The sequence below is a fragment of the Pinus tabuliformis genome, chromosome X, assembly GCF_031772625.1.
Source record: "Pinus tabuliformis cultivar Carrire ecotype Pingquan chromosome X, CPIR1, whole genome shotgun sequence".
NCBI classification, from domain to species: domain Eukaryota; kingdom Viridiplantae; phylum Streptophyta; class Pinopsida; order Pinales; family Pinaceae; genus Pinus; species Pinus tabuliformis.
Window position 1 is genome coordinate 1,051,514,303 of NC_142308.1, and position 7,454 is coordinate 1,051,521,756.

The 7,454-nt window shown below is 33.1% G+C and overlaps 1 pseudogene across 1 annotated transcript in view; it reads right to left on the bottom strand.

The window, feature by feature from the left end:
- Positions 1-2,742: 2,742 nt before the first annotated feature.
- LOC149143418 (putative disease resistance protein At5g47280) overlaps positions 2,743-7,454 on the bottom strand; it is an 11,283-nt pseudogene continuing 6,571 nt past the window's right edge. Inside the window, exons 4-7 of the transcript XR_016264102.1 lie at positions 5,340-5,695; positions 4,688-5,043; positions 3,924-4,135; positions 2,743-3,727 (exon numbers count right to left, since the gene is read on the bottom strand). The product of XR_016264102.1 is annotated as a putative disease resistance protein At5g47280 (transcript). The remainder of the gene's footprint in view (positions 3,728-3,923; positions 4,136-4,687; positions 5,044-5,339; positions 5,696-7,454) is intronic.

Genomic DNA, 7,454 nt, shown 5'->3' on the forward strand with positions numbered 1-7,454 from the left:
GAAATTCACAAACATAAAATAAAAGCTTACCAAAACAAAAGTGTACTTGCTAGGCAATGGGGATCCTTCCAAGGATTCACAAGCACACCAAAAGAGAAGTCAAATGTAGAGGATCAAAGAAGCTCCATTTTATTCATCAAAATTTTCAACGTACAATGGCTATAAGCTCATATGATCCAAACCAAAACTATTCTAAATTCTACTAGGTTATAAGATTCTAAAGATTAAGATTACAAATTCAAGGAGATAACACTCCTATTTATACAAAAGCTATGATAACAAACTCATAAATGTAAATCCACTTGTGACTTTTCTCTCCTTTGATCCACATATTTCTCAACCAATGGTGACACATAACCCTATCCTCCATGATCTCCTCCATGAGGTCCATGATCTTCTCCATGAGGTCTGTGATCTCCTCAAATTCGAATTTGAACATAGAGTGCCATATAAAGATGCCTTGGAAGCTTCCTTTGTACCTACACATGTCAACAAACTCATTCTAGTTGTTAGGTATAAGTATATGGATATTATTTTCTAAAGTTTAACCACAAATTCACTTAAAAATACTAAGAATTAATAATGTTTTGAAAAACACAATGCTAGCCCATTTAATGATGAAAGTGAAGCTGATGTGGTGACATGGTGGTGGAATAGAGGTGAGAAAATGTGTGAATGGAGTGAAAGTGGATGTATTTTAAGGATAATTCTTAGGTCCAACATACCCCCAAACTGAACGTATTACATGTACTAATGCAATCAATTACATTACTTTTGATACTTGAGCTTTTTGGCTTAAGCTTTGCATGATATCATTTACTAATGTTTGCAAAGTGTGTTTGTTCATCAAAGACGTTGGCTTATCTCTCATTTATGGGTACATGTATTATGACAATGGCTATGTATGGCTCTCATCATGTTTTTACCTGTAAATGAATGAACAATGTATCTATGGCCTAATGGATGAAACTGCAATTACTGTGTTGAGGCATCAATGTTTCTTAGAGATTCTCAAATGAGTATGACACTGTCATATAAATTACATATATATGACATGTTTGACGAAATGTCATTCATGGCTAGTGAGGTTCCAGTTGAGTCCTTGTTCAAGTAATTGCTTTTGTATGATTGTTATGTTGTTATCTTCCATTCCTGAAGGTGTCATTGAGTTCTGGGTGATGAACTGGGCTTTGGGCCTAAAAAAGTGGCTCAAATCCCAGGGATGCAGGCATAACATTGGGTAGAAAAGTCCCTCGACGCATGCGTACCCATGTTGTTGGAGCATCTAGAGCCTCCTCGATGCATGTTTGTCCGAGGGTTTAATGGTCTAAAACTTAGTTGGTCTCAAGGGTTGATTACATGAGTGGTTGAGTTGGCTCTTGGGAGTCATGTTGTTGATATGGAAGATTTGTATGGCGTGTTTCCGTAGTTCCACTTCCTTAAGGTGACTTAAGTGGTCAAATCATATCATAGTAACTTCTCGTCACATATTTACCCCAATTAACCTGTTACTTAGATAGATGTGAGAGAAGAGTGTTACAGATCTAATCCAAATCAATAACCAAAATTTTATATTAAATTTTTAAATAAATTTACAAACATAAATTAATAATTTAATAGAAAACCAAAATCAAAACTTTATATTTTGTTTATAAACGGAAAACCTAAATTTAAACCATCAAAACTATAAATTAAATAATACAAACATTATTAAAAAAAATCAGAATTATTAGATTTTTTATTTCCTAGATAAAAGATAGAATTTAATTACTATAATTTATAAATGTCTTTAAATCTATAACTATTTAGGGAAAAAAAATATTCTTAATCATTAATCTCATTAAATTAATTTTTCATATATAATATAACACACTTCTATCATTTCAAATTTGACACTTTCTTTGTAATCTAAATAACTATGTTAAAATTTGCATCGTTAGATTATTCGAATCGATTCAAAACATCATTTTAATGTGGTTGAAGTGAGACATATATTGCAGATAGATTTTGAATTTTTCAGGTTACAAAAAAACATTAAAAAAATATGTACTATACAGAAAAAGTTGCCTTGAACAGAGGAAAAAGTTAAAACGATTTGTTTTTCTTTTAACGAACTTCAACGTTAAAAATCAATCTCCCATCAATTATGTAAGTTATGAATTTGGAAAAAACAGATCACTCTACCTGTAATGTAGTGATTTATATCTAGAATTAGAATAATAATAATTTATTCAAAAGTCCATTTTAAATCTATTGTGAAAGTTATATATAAGTATATTTTTGTTTAATTTAGACTTGACAAGTGTCTTTTTTAAAATAAAATAAAAAAATGTAGCTATATATTTAATTAGTTATATCAAAAATACAATTTAAACAATGAAAAATTACATATTATTTTTTGCACTCTAAAATAAATTCACAACTATAAAAATTTGATATTTTATGTTAAGTTAAATTGTTTAACTTAAACTTGACAAGTATCTCTTTTAAAATAAAATAAAAATATTCTCTAAATAAAAAAATGTAGCTATACATATTTAATTAATTATATCAAAAATACAATTTAAACAATGAAAAATTACATATTATTTTTTGCACTCTAAAATAAATTCAAACCAGGAAAAATTTGATATTTTATGTTAAAATTAAATCAATGAATCACTATCAATCAATAATCACAAATTTAGTAACCTCTATGTGATTATTTCGTAACCTCTGGCATTTTCATATTTAGAATAGATGTGCAAGTAAAAGAACCATATTCATTATACGGTAAACCATTGTAATCCGGAAAATCTTCGGTTCTTTCAAAATTGTACATCATTTCAAAATTGTAGATCAAGCCAGTCCAAATTAAAGCATTCTTCGACAACATCAATTGTGAGAGTAGGCATGGCAGAGGCTTTGATAGACCGCCACTGTTTTCCCATGTTTTCATCGCAGATTACACGTGATAAAGATCTTAGTTTGCCTAATTTTCCCATGTTTTCATCGCAGATTACACGTGATAAAGATCTTAATTTGCCTAATGCTTTAGGCAACTTCTTCAGTGCAGAGCACTCCTTCATGTCCAACATCTGTAAGTTTGATAGCTGACCAAACTCCATGGGAAAGTCCTTCAAGCACCTGCAGGCTGAAAGATGAAGAAATTCTAATCGCTCAAGTTTACAAATAGAAGGTGGAAGCATTGACAATTTTGGACAGGCCGACAGCCTCAACACTGTGAGTGACCTTAACCTCCCCATGTCATCAGGTAACTTTTGGATCAGATGGCAATTAGTGACAGACAACCTCTCCAGGGAAGTTGACTTACACAGTTTGACAGGTAGTTCCTTCAAATCACTGCAGTAGTCAAAATTAATTTCCAACAAGTTTGGCAAGTCCAGGGCTTCAAGTTCCTTATCCAGTAGAGTGGTATTTCCAAGGCCCTCACATAGACATACAGACAACTTTTCCAACTTTGCCCAGGATCTACAATTCTTGTAAAGAGGAGGAGGCACAAACAACTTATGAAGAAGCACAGACCTAACCTGAACAGGTGAAGGAAAGCATGGCAGACCACTAATTATTGCACGCTTAGAACTGTAATTGTATATTATAAAAACCTTTAGTTTTGTCATGCTCTGTAAAAATGTTGGAAGACAGTAATGACTTGCAGAAAAGAATAAAGTCAAAACTTCCACTTGAGGAAAACCCATTTGACACCAATCTCTCTCTTCCATTGCACCTGCCAAAATCCAATATGTTAAAATCAATATTACATGCTAATAAAAATGGCGATCAAACTCCTTAATAAGTTTGGAATACCAGTAAATTGAAGTAATAAAAATGCTTATTAAATTGTTTGGAAAAGTAGAAAACTGAACTAATAATTATTCGATGTTTAGGCAGGGAAAGAGCGCAAGTTTCATGAGCAGCCTAACCTGTGTGAATTGAAACAAACTGAGCAGAAGATGACTGATCTATCAGAGTACTTTGCCATTTTGTGGGAATTTTGGCCTCCTTGCGAGGCATGAAAAGTCTCTTGCAACGATTGTCACTATTCTGGCTTGATAGATGGAAGGCTAAATCCCGCATTACATCATGCTGAGAAAAAGAAAGCTCAGAGGCACAGCTATAATCGATGGCCGCACTCCTAACGCATTAAAACCTTGCTATATTAGCCAATGCAATAATGGTGAACTCAAAGGCCCCCTTCTATCTAGTTTGATATTAATATATCAATTTAGCTTTACCCTCATGGTTTCTAATTCTTTTAGAAATCATGTAAATAAACTTGAGCCTTAAATTTCTTTCATATGCATTTAACATATGGCAGTAAGTCTAAGCTTTTCTGCAAACTTCTTTAATGTATTTTTAGGCAAATTTCTGGATTAATAATATAAGATGTTTTTTCCGGTCCACGTTTCGAACTACTAATGAGGTTTATTTTCAGGATTTTAATGTTTTTCTGATGAACATTTCGAACTTACCAATAAGATTCATTTTCAAGACGTCATTACAGGACAAAGTTCCTGAAGATGAACTTCATTAATAAATTCGAAAACATCTTATGTGATTAATCCAGAAGTTTACCTCAAAAATGCTTTAATCTAGTGAAAGGATGCCACAAGCACAAGAATTTAATTTGAGAAACACAGATAAAGATAGTGGAGCAACATGACGCAAACATAAACAAGTTTTATACCCTGGATATCCTGTGAGGTTGATGAGATTTCGACTTGCAAATTCTAACAGGACCTCAAAAGCTTCCGGCCATTCCATCCCGTGGACATATACCCAAATGTCCAATAATGAATCTACGCTGAATTTCCTACCTTTCGGAAATGCCCCCAAATCCAAAAAGCACGGCTTCTCCTTATCACTGAGGATATCTATACTTGTTTCCAAACGACTAAGAAGAACATCTTTGTGATCTTTTGAAATAGGTTCAGATCTGGAAAGCTTATCCTTGTAAAATTCCCAAACTGACCAGCGTTTAGAATGCAAAGAACTTCCAATCACCTTAAGGGCGAGTGGTAAACCCTTACACCCGTCTGCAACCTGCAAACCTAGTACCAGTTAAACTTTTTTTTTCACAAAAACAGAGTATTATGACTTTTACTGAAGTTATATCATACAGAAATGCTCTTTTTGTTGAAAATATTGATATCAATTGCAAGCCTAGTAAGTAATTTGGTAACATTAATAAGACTGAACTGCCTTTGTGGTAGTCATGAAATCCCCTTTGTTATCGGAAATAAATTGGAATTTGATGACTATCATGAGGTGCACAACAAAATTAGGATAGAGAAACAGTTCGGTTCCATGAGATTAAGAATAGACCGTAGAATTCATACCTGTCTAACAAGATCCTCCTTCGGTGTTGCTGGAATCGAAGTCTGACTAAAGGCCCAGAAACAGAACAGCGAAAGGGCGTCAGCTTCCTTCAACTCAGGCATGGAATACAGCTGGGTACCATTTATATCTGGAATGGTGGAATTATATCTGGTTGTGATAATTGTCTTGTATCCTTCTGCTGTAAACAACAAAGTTTCCAGATTTGGTCAAATCCAACACAACCAAAGTTGGCTGATGTGTACTTTCTGCAATTCGATTAATTTTATTCCGCAGTTGGTTGCGTGCATCCTCTATGCTCCAGCATTACGCGATCCCCCAGAGTATCTAAAATCTCCAAAAGGCCGTTTTTGTTAAGCTCCAGCATTCAATTATGCAACTAAACTGCAGTCTTTTTTTAATTTCTGGAAACCAACTGCAGAAATTTCCTTAAATTTAGAAAATCAATTGCAGTTAATAAATTTATTGTTGAGAGCTACTGAAGTGGTTCATTACTCCATCTAGAGTTCTCTACCTTGATATGTGGAACACCTGACACATAGCCATCAGAAGCTTGATGGAAGCTTGGCTATAAATTCATCTGTTTGGTCCCCAAAGCTTGCATCTGAATTTCCCTTCAGTTTTTACACCATCTCGCTGAGAGAGCAGAGCTTGGAAGTGCCTTCAGAATTTTTGTATTCTTTTCTTTTTGCTTGGATTGAAGCTGGAGTGCTGAAGAAGAAGCAAGTGGAATGTGGCCTGCATCAAAAACATCACCAATGGCTGGAGGTAATTCTTATTTCTGGGCATTAAGGTAATTCTTATTTCTGGGCATTAAGTTTTAAAACGATTCTTTCAGTTATTCCGCATATAGAATCATTGTTTAAACTGTAGAATTTTTACATTTGGCATCAGAGCCTTTTTATCTCTACCTTGATGTGTGTTGGCCAAGAAACTTATTTTTAGGCATGGCCTATTAAGCATAACAGTCAATTTCCGTATATGCACAGAGGGTTCTGGCTTTGTGTTGTTTAGAAACCCTATGCGTGCATTTCTTATATGTACATATTCAATTGTGCTGATTTTTTCAATAAAACATTAATTGAATATTACAAGTTTTTCGAATGAAACCGAATAATCGATGTTTAGTTCAAATTATAAGAGCTATTTTGAGTGTAGCATCCAATGAGATTACGTGGATGGGATCTGAGGCTAGCGTTCATTAATATTTTGAATTTGTTGGCCAAATTGTTTGCCAAATACGGGTTCAATATTTTTCTCGGCATTCTCACAAAAGATTAGAATAAGATAAGACGCTGAAACTGTTTACCACGTTTATAATTTATAATTGGAATTGTTTGGAGGCCGGCTGTTCAAGAAATAGGCAAGAATAAAGCCCAGCCGAAATACAAAGAGAAATTGGTTTTTGGTTTTGGGGTTTTAAATGACAAAGCTCCTCCCTATAATTTTTGTCGCCCCCTAAAACTCAAATTGGGCTATCATTATGATTAAAAAGTTTCCCTATCCTTGAATACCCCCTTTTGTTTTATGCGTGTTTGCAAATTAAAAGAAATAGTTTATGCATTTGAATATTTGAAATAGTTTAGTCTTTTGTTTTGAATATTTCAAATTTGCAGTTTTTGCAAATTATTTAAAGAAATAGTTTATAACTTTTTAGAGTCCATTTTGTAATTAATTTAAGAATTAGTCTTAAATAAATTATGGGACAGTTAGACTAAGGAGAGTAAATAAAAATCGTAAAAGAAACATTACGAACTAAATGATTATGATTAAAAATTAAGTTGTACACATAATCAATGATGTATTATAAATTGATTGGTTATGTGAGAATTGAATTCTTATGGGTATAAATTATTTTATTGTTTTGAAGTTATATTTAATTATGGAGGCTGGAGTTTAAATATGAGGTTTTGTATTCATTTTATAAAAATATTAGGGGAAATGAATATAGGGATGACCTTTGAAGTATTACTTAAAGAAAATAACTCTAAATTGTGAGAATCTCTATTTTGAACTCAATAGCCTTGCAATGCAATTTGTAGTCATTTGCGGTAATGCTGACTGCTTTAACCTTAATTTTGATTTTGCTGGAGAATTATTACAGTTATATGGAGTTT